The sequence below is a fragment of the Eschscholzia californica genome, unplaced genomic scaffold, assembly GCF_041429995.1.
Source record: "Eschscholzia californica isolate CP2 unplaced genomic scaffold, dmEscCali1.0.p SCAF_4, whole genome shotgun sequence".
Lineage (NCBI taxonomy): Eukaryota > Viridiplantae > Streptophyta > Magnoliopsida > Ranunculales > Papaveraceae > Eschscholzia > Eschscholzia californica.
This window is the reverse complement of record NW_028238461.1, coordinates 11052586-11068097: the sequence shown is the minus strand read 5'-3', so window position 1 is coordinate 11068097 and position 15512 is coordinate 11052586. Positions and strand designations below refer to the sequence as shown.

Here is a 15512-nt window from a genome sequence, read left to right as displayed (position 1 = left end):
CACAAAAAATCACTATTATATTCAAAGGATGATAATAAAAGAGTAACATATTTATGTAAAGAAGGAAAAAAAAAGTATACTGCATTCAGACACTTGACAAACCATCAATCCAAATTCTTGCTTGTTTTCGCAAGAAATAACTTCAAAAGCTTCACCACAAACAAATTATCTTTTCCTTCCATCTATCATTCATTCTTTGTCATAGCAATATCAACAAGCTCATACAATAAGTTCAACAAAAAAAAAAAAACAAGCTCATACAATAGTGCTATCGACAATGTCAATCAATGTAAACTATATACTAACCATTTCATATGTTTTGCTATGACTAAATGGATAATGAACAATGAAGAGATATGAAGATTGAAGCTCATCCATCCTTGTCACTAAGAAGATCCATAGTTGGGCTGAGAAGATAAAACCAATAATACTTAAGAACTTCTTGCATTCAAAATTTAGTTGAACAGTAATCTAAGAAGGGTATGAATTGTATAGGGTTAATTCCGTTTTGGCCCCCGATTTGTGACCAACTGACCGTTTTGGCCCCGAATTGTGTCCGGCAGTTCGTTTTGGCCCCAAAAAATTCCTAAATGGCCCCAAATTTTTTCAACCTCCCAATTCTACCCCCATGGCATTTCTGTAATTATTTTTTTTTTCTTTTTCTTTTTCTTTGTCCACCTCATCTAACCATTACCACATCACTCTGTCCACCTCACCCTTCTTCTCCGGCGAAAAGTTGCCGGCCGGAATAAAAAATTCCGGCCGGCCACCTTTACAAAAAAAAAATCTTCATCTTCTTCATTTCTCTCTCTTCTTCATCTCTTTTCTTTCTCTCTCTTCTTCTTCTTCTTTCTTTACCTCTCTCTCTCTAACCCCTCTCTCTCTAACCCTTCTCTCTCTCTATAATCCGCCCCTTCGCCGGAAACCAGACCTTCAAGGTCTGGTCGGAAACCAGACCGGGATCTGGTTGTAGAAACTAGATCTCGGTCTGGTTTCCGGCGAAGGGAGAAAGAGAAATGAAGAAAGAGAAGAAGAGAGAGAGAAAAAAAAGAGATGAAGAAGAGAGAGAAATGAAGAAGATGAAGATTTTTTTTTTTTGGTAAAGGTGGCCGGCCGGAATTTTTTATTCCGGCCAGCAACTTTTCGTCGGAGAAGAAGGGTGAGGTGGACAGAGTGATGTGGTAATGGTTAGATGAGGTGGACAAAGAAAAAGAAAAAAAAATAATTACAGAAATGCCATGGGGGTAGAATTGGGAGGTTGAAAAAATTTGGGGCCATTTAGGAATTTTTTTGGGCCAAAACGAACTGCTGGACACAATTCGGGACCAAAACGGCCAGTTGGTCACAAATCGGGGACCAAAACGGAATTAACCCAATTGTATAATTATAACAAAAACACTAATCCAAGCAATGGAGCATACAGAAACCTATAATTTGAGCAAAAATTAACCTAATCCTATAGGATTCTGTAAGACTACAGTAAACAGTAGTATATTTTATGGCACAACTACTTCTTAGGAAAAGAGTATTGAGTTCCTTACTGGTAAACAAGCAACAAAATTCCAGCCACACATAAGTCTATAACAAACCTAAATAAGGATTAAACAGAAACCCTGAAGTAATAAAAAAAATTCAGAGCTTGAAGCATCAATACAATATACTCAAGATTGCTCGATTTGAATCCCTAAAGTAACAAACCAGCATTTCACTAAAATTTCAGTGGTGTGGTTATTCATCAAGATGGCTTGATTTGGTTAGTGAGATGAAGTGAAGAAACCTTCGAGCGCCCTCAAGATCCTCGTTTTGAAACCTTCGATCACCTCTCTCTAGATATCGATCTGTAAAAGAGATTTGAAAACCTAAGTTGTAATAGTGGTTTTGGGAAAAACTGGTTTTTATCGATGAAAAGAGGAAGAAGAGAGACCTTTGGGTTCAACTGTCCAAAATTTAGGGGTTTCGGGTGATTAACATCTGAACCGTTGATCAACTCAAAGGTCCAGATTAATTCCTACTAAAGGGGGTGAGATGTAAGACTTCCAAAAAGAGGGACTAAACTGTAAAAATATGTAGGAAACAAAAAAACGCAGACCAGCTGGGCAAGTTGGCTGGCGTGGCTACGCCATGTCAGCATCTGCCCAGGGTCTGCCCAAAGTGTCGGTTCCCCTATCATTTTTCAAAAACGATGCTATGCCCGGTTGAATCCCGGCCTGAATCCCGGCCAGCCGAGTTGGCAGTCCAACCGGGCATAGCATCATGACATGGAATGAGAGATACGGTAGTTTTTCGGAATTTTACAAATAGGTCCCTCAAGTTTGCAGCCTGTTGAGTTGAGGACATTATCTATTTTCACCAAAACACGGGATTCTCTTCTTCCAACAGCTAAAGCTAGGGCAAAATCGAATTCTTCCAAATCGATTTTGCTCCCAAAGTTGTCTCAAATCGATTTTGCTCCCAAAGTTGTCTCAAATCGATTTTGCTCCCCTCTTCCTTTCCTCTTTTGAGTTGTGATTTTTAGTTCAAAAGCACTCGATTTTGCTTCTTCACTCGATTCCAAAATTCCTGAAATTCAAAAGCTAGGGCAAAATCGATTTTGCCGAGAAAGAGGAAATTTGGGAGCAAAAGGTAGGGTTCTTCATTCTGCCCTCTTTCATCAGACTAGGTAAGATTCTAATCTCTTCTTCTATCTTTATTTATCTCTGTTACCTCTTTCTCTTTGCTAACCCATAAAAGAAGGATTATTTATAGTTGTTGAAGTAGAACTAGTGTTAGGGTTTTGATCTCCATATGGAAGAAACTGATTGTAAACCCCATTATTAGTACTAATTAGTCTTGATGAAAAACACTGTTGATTATAGTAGTTGAAGTAGAACTAGTGTTAGGGTTTTGATCACACTAATGGTGTTCTTTAGGAAGAAACAAAATTTGTGTCTAGTTATGTTCAAATTTTGAAAAGAAGAAAAACAAAGACCCATAGAATTTCACAAATTCAAACATCAACCTATAATTAATTAATTACTCTTTAAACAAGATCATGAAAATCCATGAATCATGATTAATATTACTATTAATCTTCTGTTCACTTTTAGACCTTATAAACTCTTTTTTGCTTATCTTCTTCTTAATATTCATTGATGAACTCCTCAAATTGTTCATATTTTCTTCATGACCCTTGATGAAATCCATCAAATACCAGAAAATAGAAGTGCAAATTATAGCTAAAGATCTTCCATATATAATCAACCCACTAATATTTTCTGATGAAGAAGAAGATATAGAGTAATCTATTGATGATGAATCATTTCTAGAACTTAATTTTGTGCTAATTCTCTTGTTCCCGTGTTGGATACACAAGAGAGTTCGCTTGGTGATAGTCACCAACACACATACTATACACCGGAACCTAGGATGGTAATTTATTTACCTTTCCTCTTATTAAGTTAATAACTCTTAATATGTTTTTGTTTATTTAGTTTACTAATATTATCATATGTGTGGTAGTCACCAACACACATACTATACTTTTCTTATTTTCTGTAACTCTTATTTAGTGTTGACTACTATGTTTGTGTTTTAGGTTTCGACATGTAAGATGCCTTGAGAGAGATGATCCGACTGCTTGATCTTCGGCTAAAGGTGCACATTTTTCTTAGTTTACAAGTGCACAGCAAGCACTTGACATTGAAACAACAGCATTACGAGCAGATTATGCTGCTAGATTAGCCATCGGAGTTCGGACAAAAGAAGATGTCTTCGCGGATGAAGGTAAAGGCCAGAAACCAATTGTCTTCTACCCAACTTAGATGAAGCGCGTAAGAATGAGAAAGTCGGAGTCTCGATGTAAAGCAGTCTCCAGAAAAATGAGATGACAAGCTCCAAGTGTTATCTTTGTATAAATGTTATCTACTAGTTTCGCTTCTAATTCATGAAATATGAGATAACAAGCTCCAAGTGTTCTTTTTCATTCGTTTCTTGGGGGTTTTGTAAATGAACGTCTTTATTAATCAAAAATCTTCTTTTTCATCTCATCACTATGTTTTGTTATGAAGTTCTTAAAATAGTTTCATCAACCTACTGATTTCTAATCTCCTTTTGCCAAGGTTTGAAGCATTCAACCAATATAATCAATCCCATTATGATCAATAAACAAACTTCAAATTTCTCAAAAGTAAGTAAATGAAACACCTTGGAAATATATCCAAACTAATTTACTTTTATATCATATTCATCTCAAAAGAAGAAAACAAGAAGAAAACCCCAAATTTTTCTCTCCATCTTCACTTTCATCTTCTTCATCATCACCATCATCATTACTAACCACAACAACCATAACAACATCAATTAGTTTCAGTCTTTTACTATGTTAGGATGCAACAAGTACTGCAAGAAAGGGTTAGCATCTCTTGAATCCAACATTAACTAACAAGCAAACGACAACACCATTTCATTTCAATTCGGGAACAACTGTAATTAAGTGAAACACTTTTAACGGAAATATGTGATACAACAGGAACTCAAATTATACAACATTTATCCATGTTTGGGCCTTCATAACATTTTCTAACTCTTTCTCAAAAAAAAAAGATCGTACAAAGGCTGCAACGATTCTAGTTGTTCAACATACAAATTTCAAATTAGATAACATTCCTCCACATAACAGGCTTCATGTTCTTCGTCACATCTCCAAGACCCCATAAGATTCCTCGATCGAATGACAACCAGGAGTTCTACGTCGTTTCAAATTCTCACCGTCACCTTCTCATCACACATTCCTGCGACAACATAAGTATTGGACATTATAAAATCACAATCATAAATATCTTCTTCGAACCTTCAATCATAAGATGACTTTGGGCAACAATCATAAATATCTTCTTCAAACCTTCTCATCACACATTCCTGCGACAACATAAGCATTGGACATTATAAATTCATCAAATCAGACATCCAGACATCAATTTAGGGAAAAATCATACGAAGTTCACAAATTTCAGAGGACTTATAACATAGAAAACAACAAACAGCCAAACACTACTGTACACTTCAAGCAGATTCTTTTTTTTAAGATATAGAATTGAGAGAACTAGAAATAAATTATAGATCACATTGCAACTTAATCAAGAATTGAGACAAAGATATTTTACTAATGGTGTGTCTTAACATGACGATGAGCTTTTCATAGCAGCAAATGACAAATGACAAACATTATGTTGATCAATAAAAAGGGGCATGGAGCCACAATGACAAACATTTAAGTTTAAAATGAAAAGAGAAAGAGCAAGGATAGTAGATGATAAGGAACAATAGGAGAACTATACTCAATATTTCAGAACATATAACCAAATTTTCAAAACATATATATAATCTAAATTTCAGAACATATTAGCAATTTAGGGAAAAACCCAAAAGCTAGGACAAATCGCGATAATCAAAATTTTCAGAACATATATAATATAAATTTCAGACCATATATAACCTTACAGATGTACTACTTGTAATCAAATAATGAGTGAATACTTGGTTCACAAAGAAGATGATTTTAACCTTACCCGATGAAGTAATGATGGCTGGAATCGAGTGAAGAAGGGGATGGGAACCTGATAAAGCTTTAGATGATGCAAATTGAGTTGAAACCGAGTTAAAATCGATTTGAAGAGGGGGAAGAGGGGAGAAATCGCAATTTGCCCTAGCTCACTCGGTTTTGCCTTAGCTGTTGTAAATGAAATCTTCATCCCGTGTTTTGTTATGGGTTGTCCTCAACTCGAAAGTACAAAACGTGAGGGACTCAAAGCTAAATACCCAAAAATCACCCTCTCCCTCCTGACACGTCAGGATGCTATGCCCGGTTGGACTGCCAACTCGGCCGGCCGGGATTCCGGCCGGGCATAGCATCATTTTTGATCATTTTTGTTGTTATATAGATGTTTTTTTTAAATAACACTTCATTGATTGAAAACCAAATACATAATAACTCCCTCACAAACACATAATCGAAATACAGATAAATAAGTAAAATAACGATAATAGTTCTGCTAGTCGTTGCGATCTTTAGTAGTCCACAAGTGCTCTACAAGATCTACCCTTAATTTATTTACTCCAACTAGTTACACTATGTAAAAGAGAGAGAGAAGAGACTTAAGTGGCTGCGGAGGATGATCCGCTCCCGTCATTTTTCTTTCCACCTTTTGTTTTTTTTCCTCCTCTCCCATAATTATCGGGCTCTTCTTTGGTTTTGGAATCTATCTTTTTCTTCTGGCCGTGGTGCTTCATCTGATGTAATTCCATTTCTTCCACGGTAGAAACCTCCTCTAACATTCGTCGACAAGTGCTGCAATAGTAGGTCGCTGTTGTTGTCTTTTTTTTGAAGGACTCATTTTTGTTGTTTGTTGTTGGGAGGTTATATGTTTTTTTTTTTTTAGAAAGGGAGGATATATGTTTAAGCTATGAAATGTTTTGGTTGGGATGGTAGTCTATTTATATGTAGTTATATAGTTTCTTATGAAAAAGATAAAATTTGAAATAAACAGATAGAATCGTAAATGCTGTCAATTTTACTATATATTGCTCATCATTTACTACTTCTACCAACTTTGATTTGTACAAATGTGGCCTTCTTTTACGTTTATTTATTTTTGGTTATTCAATATTGGCATTGACGTTTGTGTCAAGTTCTATTTGTCTTTACATGATTCCGAGCAGATTCTTCTCTCACTCTATCTCATTTACTTTTCATTGATTGTTTTTGATGTTCAAATTACATCAAAATCTGATCAAAGTTCACGTGCAAATGTAAGTCATATAATAAATCTCTTACATTATAAATGAGAGAAGAATCTGACTTACATTTATTAATGTGTTGAGCACCACTAGTTAAAACAGTGTCTTTAGTTATAATGTGTTGAGTTGTTAGATTCCCAGTGGGGCTTACGTTTGCGTAATTACAAGTTAGAAAGTCATCGATCGTCTCTCTCTCTCTCCCTGTGGTTAGACAGATTATAATCCTGACATTTTAATTAAATCAGAGGAGGTTTTCTATGTCCACACAAGCAAGGCATCAATGCAAAGTTACTTCCAAGAGTCCAATGTCCCATCCTAAACATGAAAGGAAGTTGGGGGACTACTAGGAGCATGAGACGGGCACCCTTGGGCTACAATGGGAAAAGTTCACCCAAACATTTAGCCACCAACAAACACAAATGTCCAATACTTCGTTGATTTTTTTTTTTTGGAAATTGACTACGATCTACGATAGTCAACATTAGCTTTGATACATCAAAGATGTAATAAGCAGGGCCGTGCCTGAGAATTTGGAGGCCCAGTGCCAAATTCCAGTTGGGGCCTTTTATATCAAATGTGAAAAAAGAATTGTTCATCAAATAACATTATTTTTTTTTTAAGAATCTGAAATGACAATACTCACTAACATTTTTTCCTCCATTTTTTCTAATCTAAAGGGATTTAGGTAATACAAAATTTAGAATTTAGGATCCTTTGTTCGTGTGAAAATATATGGTGTGAAAATCGTAATTTTGTGATGGGAAAAAATAGTCTTTTTCACAATTTAGATTCTTTAAGTCGATGTTTGATAGCTTGTAGGAAAATTATGGAGTGCCTATATAAACTGATTCAGTTATTGAACTTTTGTTTGGTGCCTTTTGAATGTTAAGGTTTCTTCTCAAAATTGAGATTTGGGTTTCAAGAGATCATGAACAGTATGGATTAAACCATTCTCAGCCAACAGCACACACAGAAGATAAAAAAACACTAACCAGTCACTAGATCTACACCTTCCTAGTATTCTTCATCAAAAGTGATAAAAAGATGATTTAACCTCTATTGATTCAAATAGAATCATTATCTTCCAACACTAAACAGAAAAGAATTAAAAAAACCCTAACCAATCACCTAGATTTGCATCTCTGTTCTTCTAAATCAAATTGATTAGTATATATGCTAATATGCAAGCACCAACTGATTTCTCTTGTCTAAAACTAAACTCTTATCATCCATATCCATACATAAAAGAATTAAATAGGAAACACTAATCAATCACTCTATCTTATTCCTCTTCTTACTTTTTCTCTAACCCTCCTATTTCTCTCTCTAAAATATTTATGCATAGTAAGATTCGGTGGAGATTGAAGAAAGCAAATGGAAGACTATGAAAAGATCTGCTAGGGATTTAGATTGCCAGAAATTTTAGATAAGAATTTAGAGAGATATGAGTTGAAGAGAGGTTGTTGTTCTGCAGAAAATTTTAACCCCATTTAAAACCCTATTAAAAGATGCCCATGCATAAACAAGTTAGCCCTAATTTTTTTATGGGCCCCATAGTTTGGGGGGCCCAGTGCGGGCGCCCAGCCCGCACTGGGTCAGGCACGGGCCTGGTAATAAGCACAAAACTGCCGAATTCAAGTTCTTACAAAGAACGGGCCTATAACCAAACTAAACTATGACCTAAAGCCCAACAACCCTCGTTGATCATAATCATTAGTTAGTCTTCCATATGTTAGATACTTCTAACAAGGCATGGGCCGTCCCTCGCCCCATACGGTAGACGGCCCAAGCTAGCTCGAGCTAGACTTGATTTTGAGTCTGGCCCCGAGCCAACAGTTAGTCTGCGTTCAATTAAAGCCAGTTAGATATGCTCCCGGCTCCGCCCAATCCATCTTAGGTTTTCATACAAAAACTTTTAAGTATTCATAACAAATTTGATAATTTATGTACTTCTAAATATTTTTGTTTTTTTATTTTTTTCTCAATCTGGATGAGGTGTTGCAGACGAATTTTAGTGATTTTACAGATAAATTTTATTATGAATAATTATACTCTTTTTGGACTACGACTTTCTTTCTGAATTCTTTACCTACAACCAAACTTAAAGAAAGAATCAAAAGTTTTTAAATTGGGAGATTTTATAGGCAATGCCCTCTATTGTTAAAGACAACGTATTTTGCAAGCTTGACTTGGTCAATTCATCATGACTAAGTTTGGTTAAAGGCAATGCTATTCTTGGGGCTGATTTTTTTCTTTTTATCTCTTCTTTCGTCTTCATCTTCTGTTGGTTCGGTATACCGATTCAACGACTTGGCTCAACGAGTCTATGACCGAATCAGTGGTGAAACTGGTTAATACTTTGATTTTATTTGTAAATCAATCAAAAACACTTTCTTTCCAAAATAATGGAGAAAAACTAAGGAATAGAACAACTCAATTTCTTTCGTATTTCTAACCGATAATGTCTGTTATCCAGATTAGATAATTCGTAGTCGAATCTCACTATCGATTTAAGATCGGAAAGAGAAATTGTATTCCTTCTGTGTTTACTGATTTATTACTTAAAAATCAACAAACTTCTGATTTAAAAAATCAGAATGTCTTTGATTAAGAAATCAGATAGACTAAAAAGAAAAAGAAAAATCGGAGGATAAGAAGAAGAAGATTTTTAATCGAGACGAGGTATTTCTCTTCCCTTAAGACAATTGACGCCCTGTATAGTACGAAACAGTTAGCGGTGTTTGTCTCCCAGGATACAACGATTACCTTTCGATTCAATGGTACTTCGAATCAGAAAACAGTCGAACTTGAAAGTATACTAACCTCTAACTTAATGCGAATGGACCGGACTTCCTTCTTATGAAAATCCTTGAATACTCTATCAAATGATCTTCTTAAACTCTCTAAAATGAACTTCTAATAATGCTTGATGCTCTGGAAAAAACAGAATTAAATTTGGAGTTCATTTGGGTCCTATAAATAGGTTTCGAATAGACACATGCATTTGGGACACTTCTGTTGGTTAAGGGGCACATTTGTTAAGAAAGTAAAGTGACGGGTCACTTCTTTAGCAACAGATCCTGTCGGTTGAGATTTGAACCGTTAGATCTTGCTCAAAAGCTCGGAAGGAACGCCCTCCGTTAGATCTTCTTAGGCGCGCCCGATTTTGGCCCACCAGATTAATCTCGGTGGCCGTTAGATGGAGTTCGGGAGATGTCCCACCCCATGCCCGACACGGGCTTAACGCCATACTTTGGATCTGCGCGGACTCAACAAGCGTCGTTAGATCTGAACCAGCGCTCCTTGCGCAAATAACCCTCAAACCAACATTTCCTTATTGCCATTTGGTCCCTAACTTAACCATTTTCCGTCCAAACTTCAAACTTGAATATCTCATTCATCCGGAATCGGTTTTAAGTGATTCTTGGCTCTAAACTTAAGAGCTCGACGAGGCAAACGCAATGGCTTGCTTCATTTACGAGTTTGACGACTTGAACCAATCTGAAATCGGCTCCGATTCCAACAATCCCCCACATGAATGATATTCGAGATTTCCTATCATGCAGACTTACTAGATTGACACACTGACACTGACAGAGGTTAGAGGCGGAACTTCGCTGCATCGGGATAGATATCTTGCGGCTTTGAATCTTCCGTAGTGGATAGCCATCGGGTTTACCAAGACCTTAGTGAACTATGTCTTGAACTGGGTCCCATGAGTTGTAAACCAACGAGTAACTATCACACAACTAGTTCCTTACTTTCAAAAGTTCTCGGTTGCGTTCATTTCGGCCCTGAACAACCTGGTTTTCATGTGTGCTCTAGAGAAGTCGGTCATTACGATCTTGTCATAGAACCGACATCGGTTCGCACACATATAGGTCATCCGTAATAAGGTATTCTGCTATACCTCACGTTAGACTCAAGTTCTAAGTTTTCGGATTCATTAAAAGCTTAACGCGTAATCTCTCATTGCAGACAACACTAATGTCATCCTAGGAATGGGTAAGAGATAAATCTCTTTCAGTGTTCCGTTTGAGTCAGTATATAACTTCAGTTTTCCCGTTGAACCTACATCTTGAGATCTCCAGTCACATAGGTTGGGTTTCCGTTATGACTTTACTCATGTACTTTACGCAAAGTCCCATTCCCCTTGATGAAGCAATTACTAACTCTCTACCCTTTTGTAAATGGATCCGCTAGGTTATCCTTAGATTTGACATAATCTACTTTTATGACTCCTTCTGAGAGTAATTGCTTAACGGTGTTATGTCGTCGACGAATGTGTCGTGACTTACCGTTATACATTTTACTATGTGCTCTTGCAATAGCTGCCTTATTATCGTAGTGTATATTTATTGCAGGCACCAGCTTAGTCCATATAGGAATATCCTCCAAGAAGTGTCACAACCACTCTGCCTCTTCTATTGCTTTATCTAGAGCAATGAATTTTGAATCCATTGTCGATCGAGCTATATATGTTTGCTTTGAGGATTTCCATGATATGGCAGCCCCACCCAGTGTGAATACGTATCCACTGGTTGACTTGGTATCATCAGTATCTGAGATCCAGTTGGCACCCGCATATCCCTCTAATACTTCTTGATATTTGGTATATAATAGCCCATACTCTTTAGTCTGTCTCAAATACCTGAGTACCCTTACTATTGCCGTTCAATGTTCTTTACTTGGATTGCTAGTAAACCTACTCAATTTACTAACAGAATAGGCTATGTCTGGACGTGTATAATTCATTAAGTACATCAGACTTCCGATACTCTGTGAGTACCTTAGCTGGTTTACTCCTTGACCACGACTTTTCATCAAATGCACGGCCGGATCTATCTAAAATATTCCATTGTGGCCTATTATCTAAAATTACCCAAAAATTACCAATTAAAAAAATCTGTATCTTACCTAAGAAATTATCGTATTGATTTTAAAAAACTTGCCTAAATTTTTGTACGGAAGTGGAACAACAAACTAATACAAATTTAAAATCCAAAACTTACCTAACAATTTATATTAATTTTGAAAAAACTGGCCTAATATTATTTCTGACAACTTATCTGAAAAATACGAAAAAAATATATGAATTAAAAATCTAGAACATAAAGATACCAATCATAAAACTTGTTAAATAACAAATATAATCGGTGGATTGTTATAAATAAATTAAAAAAGACAAAAGAGGAAAAAAAAGAAACGAGCCTAACTTGGCCTGGCGCAACATTTTAAACATCACTATAAACAAGCAATATAATCAAATTCCTCGTCTAATCAAGCATATTTTAACTACCAAGCGATGTTTTGTTATGACAAAACCTTCACAGTTGGAGGAAGTGGTAAGGATGAAAATCACATGGTAGATAATTTACGAACTTTAGTTGAGAAAAAAAAATTTATCTCTACGAATGAATTAAAGAAAAATAAGTTTTTCGATCCTTTGAAAATTGCTAACAAATCGCCTTTTGAGAAGCGTATTGTAGCACTTAATATAAAATCAGAGAGTTATATTACATACATAACGTTTTTCGATACAAAACAAACTGAATATAAGGGGAATTCTGTTTCAATGCAAGGATAGCTGGCGATCTGACCCTATTTTACTTTTAGTTTTGGGAAAATGGTAAATTAGGTCAAAAAATCATTTATATATTATAATATATAAATAATATTATTAATTTGTATTTTAATTGATAGTTAATATAATTAATTTCTATAAATTGAGATAAATAATATATTTATATTTTTAATATAGTATAATGTATTTGTATTTTATCTATTTGGCATATTATATATTAAATTTAAATTATTAAATTTTACAAGTTTATAATAAAAAGTAATTTAATAGATTTACAATTAATAAAGTAATAAAGATGTTAATATTAAGACGTGAATAATGATTTGTGTTTGGTGTTAATCTCTATACTAAATGAAAAAATTTAACTCTAAAATAAAACAAAAGGGGTTTTTACTACGTAGGTCAAAATAATATAGAAAATAGTTAAATGTAATTCTTTTTTCACAAAAAAAAAAGTAAATTAAATTAAAGCTCACCTGACCAACAAACCTCTTCTAATCTTAGATAGAATATCTCATTCCTAATGTCTTCTTAACTTTTCTTACAACATAAAAAATTAGAACATGACCTTATTGATAATTACTCATATTATTTTAAACTTTATATATTATAATATAATTAATAAAATAATTTATTAATTGGACTATAAGCGTAATGTTACATAAATGTCAATTTATAAACTATATTAAGGATTCAAATATGATATTATTTTATTAATAAGATTATTAATTAAATATATTTTTTTATTATTAAAACACTAACTTATTTGTAATCGAAAAATAATTTATAGAGCGAAAAAGAGTTATTTTACCTTATACAAGAGATTTTAGATAGATATAGGATGGGGAGATAGAGAGTTCGACATACATACCGTTGATGTGTATTTGATCTACGAATTTATAAATATCGTCATATTTTCTTCAATAAATAAGCTTAACTGATAAATATAAACCAAACGGAACACAAAGGGAGCTACTTTAATGTAAGGATAGCAGAAAAGATAAAGAATTTTTGAGTTTATAGCTCAAAAAACGGCCCCTAATAGGACTTTTAGTCCTCTCTAATCCAATAAAGAGATTGAAAACCAAAATAATAATCTAAATGGATATCTAGTCCATTTGGATCCATCTAGAGAGAAAACACAAATCTCTATAATACTTAATCTTTCTTAATACCGAATATAACCTTCCTTATCTAATGTAACCAATTAACCATAAAAATCGTAGCATATCTCTTTTCCTTTTTTATCTCCCTCATTCTCTCTCCAATCACATTTCTATTCAAAGTAATCTTAGCTTCATTATATTCTGTAACGGAAATTTCTTTATTTCCTCTCTCTTAAGCTCGAAGTTAGTTGTTAAACCTACATTAATCTCATAACTTTTCTTTCATCTTCATTAGATTGCTCGAAAATCATTCATCTTTTATAAGGTTTAAAATTTTCAGTTTTGTATTAACACCATTGTTAAGATCTAATGATGATTCTTTTTTTCTATTATCAGATTACGATGCTCTATTATTGAACATCTTACATTTGTGTTCCAACTACATAAGATCTGTTTCCATCTTAACTAGCTTCGAATGGAAGATTTATATTTTCTCTCTCTAAAACTTTCATAACTCTTTAAGATCTTTGATGTTTATTTCTTATTTAATGATTTGTTCAATTTTAGTATGTTATATCTCCTTTTAATGTTCATTCTATATTTCTTCAGATCTACGTTAAATCCTCTTCTATTTTTGTTTTTTTGCAGATCAGAATCATCTGTCCGTACAATTCTTGATCTTTGTGATTATCCACACTTATTCTTATAACAGAATATAAAGTACAGGTACTTTACGATACCTTTCCATACTTTCTGAGCCAATTTGCTAATAATATCTTGATGTTTATCCTTTCTGATTCTTGTAACATAATAAAAATTAGGGTGCGGTTAAAAGGCCTCCCCGTTTTTGTTAAAAGGCCTCCCCATGGTTTCGTTGACTTAGTAAAAAACCTTTGACTTAGCTTGGTTAAAGGGTCCCCCTCTTTGAATGGGTGAAAAAAACCCCCTTAAAAGGTGTATTTCACCCACATCATTTGACTACGCCACATCATCATCTTCTCCGGCAGGGTCGCCGGCCGGCCAAACTTCCGGCCGGCGACCTTCAAATTTTTTTTTTTATTCTCTCTCTCTCTCCAAAAACAAAAAATATTTTTTTTTTCTCTCTCTAGATCTGGTTCATATGAACCAGATCTACAGAGAGACCTTCTTGAAGGTCTTCAACAGACCTTCAAGAAGGTCCGATTCGACCTGCTTGAAGGTCTGCAACAGACCTTCAAGCATGTCTGTTCGGACCTTCTTGAAGGTATGTTGAAGACCTTCAAGAAGGTCTCTCTCTAGATCTGGTTCATATGAACCAGATCTAGAGAGAGAAATTTTTTTTTTTTTTTTATTTTTTAGAGAGAGAGAGGATAAAAAAAAAAAAAAAAATTTGAAGGTCGCCGGCCGGAAGTTTGGCCTGCCGGCGACCCTGCCGGAGAAGATGATGATGTGGCGTGGTCAACATCACCGGTCTTGGGTTAAGTTTGACCTAACGGCGTTAACTTTGCCGTTAGGTCAAATATTGATGAAGGAGGTGCTCTTTTGTAGAGGGGGCCCTATAACCAAATGGATTATAATGAGGGGCGCTTTTAGCGGGGAGGCCTTTTAACAAAAACGGGGGGGCCTTTTAAAATTTCCCTAAAAATTAGAGTTAATTCCTATATGGCCCCCTACTTTGTGACCAGCTTCCTTTATGGCCCCCTTTTTTTCATAAATTCAAATATGGCCCCCTATTTTCAAGCAAATGTCTTAATTGTTCTTCCTATTTATAATTTTTCAAAATAAAATTAAATACATTCCACCTCATTTCCACCTCACCTCTATCTCCACCTCACATGTCTCTCCACCTCACCTCTCTCTCCACCTTTCTTTCTCTCTCCACCTTTCTTTTTCTCTCTCTCCACTTCGCTTTCTCTCTCTCTCCACCTTTCTTTCTGTCTCTCTCTTTCAACCTCTCTCACTTCGTCTTCCCCGGCAAGGTCGCCGGCTGGGAAATTTTCCGGCCGGCGACCTTAAAAAAAAAAAAAACTCTCATCTCTCTCTCTCTCTCAAAAGATTCCGGCGAAGGG

The 15512-nt window shown here is 35.1% G+C and overlaps 2 long non-coding RNA genes across 2 annotated transcripts; one reads left to right on the top strand and one right to left on the bottom strand.

The window, feature by feature from the left end:
• Positions 1–2324: 2324 nt before the first annotated feature.
• Positions 2325–4025, top strand: LOC147542638 (uncharacterized). Its single transcript, XR_015224379.1, has 2 exons — positions 2325–2659; positions 3575–4025. It is a non-coding gene; the product is annotated as an uncharacterized LOC147542638 (long non-coding RNA).
• A 387-nt stretch (positions 4026–4412) lies between these two features.
• LOC147542637 (uncharacterized) lies at positions 4413–5864 on the bottom strand. Its single transcript, XR_015223619.1, has 2 exons — positions 5547–5864; positions 4413–4896 (listed from the first exon to the last, which is right to left on the bottom strand). It is a non-coding gene; the product is annotated as an uncharacterized LOC147542637 (long non-coding RNA).
• Positions 5865–15512: the final 9648 nt, after the last annotated feature.